This window comes from Nematolebias whitei, chromosome 10 (assembly GCF_014905685.2).
Source record: "Nematolebias whitei isolate Nwh7 chromosome 10, NemWhi1, whole genome shotgun sequence".
Lineage (NCBI taxonomy): Eukaryota > Metazoa > Chordata > Actinopteri > Cyprinodontiformes > Rivulidae > Nematolebias > Nematolebias whitei.
The window spans coordinates 880,033-881,059 of record NC_056507.1 but is presented as its reverse complement, the minus strand read 5'-3'; positions in this window follow the sequence as shown (position 1 = coordinate 881,059).

The following is a 1,027-nucleotide window of genomic DNA, read 5'->3' as shown; positions in this document are numbered from 1 at the left end:
TGTTAAATTATTATTTTATATTTGAATGTTTCTGTTAAATTATTATTTTATATTTGAATGTTTCTGTTAAATTATTATTTTATGGATGAATGTTCCTGTTCAGTCCCTGAGATGATTCTGTGACTCGGAGATATAGAAATAAACAGAATTTAAACAGTGGTTCAAAGTGAGCAGTGCAACTTGTGATAAATAAAAATAAAAATCGCCCCCTATAAGTTTTAGAAAAGCCTTCAGTGTAATCTTACCTGGCAGGTGACAGGGAAACATTGAAGTCAAACTTCTCATCTTGCAGAAAGCACAGATCTGTTCAGAGAAACAAGTGACTCAAAGTGAAATGAAGTGAAACAAACGTGAAACAGCTGAGCTGAAGTACTGACCACCTCCAGAGTCCATCCTGCCGTGTGTCCTTGGGTTTGGGAAACAAACCGAATCGGTGGCGACACTTGGACACAGTTCAAACAGCGGCGGAATCCTCCGTTAACGATCACCAGGCGTTAGCCTAGCATAGCCACTCATTTGAGCTCGAATAAAAACGAACTGCAAACTGAGTTCTTTCAACTTCCAGCGAAACTCCTTCGACGTCACCGTTTAAATTTCAGAAAAGTACAAACCTCTATTCTCGGTTAACACAAAAATGATCTGCGTCGCATTCAAAACTGCCACATGAAAACACCTTACAAATAATTCAAATCTGCTGCGGTGATGGTCACGTGACACATTCCCATGCGCTCATTGGTTGAATTTGCGAGACGCACTTAAAACGGAAGTTTGGGACTTGTAGTTTAATGCCATATATGCTGTTCTCACTGCCTAGATTGAACTGGTATATAGACTTACAGGTGGTCTGACCTGTCCATACAAAAATACTCACTGTCCTCATATTAACCCTGCTAACCCTCATATTAACCCTGCTAACCCTCATATTAACCCTGCTAACCCTCATATTAACCCTGCTAACCCTCATATTAACCCTCATATTAACCCTGCTAACCCTCATATTAACCCTGCTAACCCTCATATTAACCCT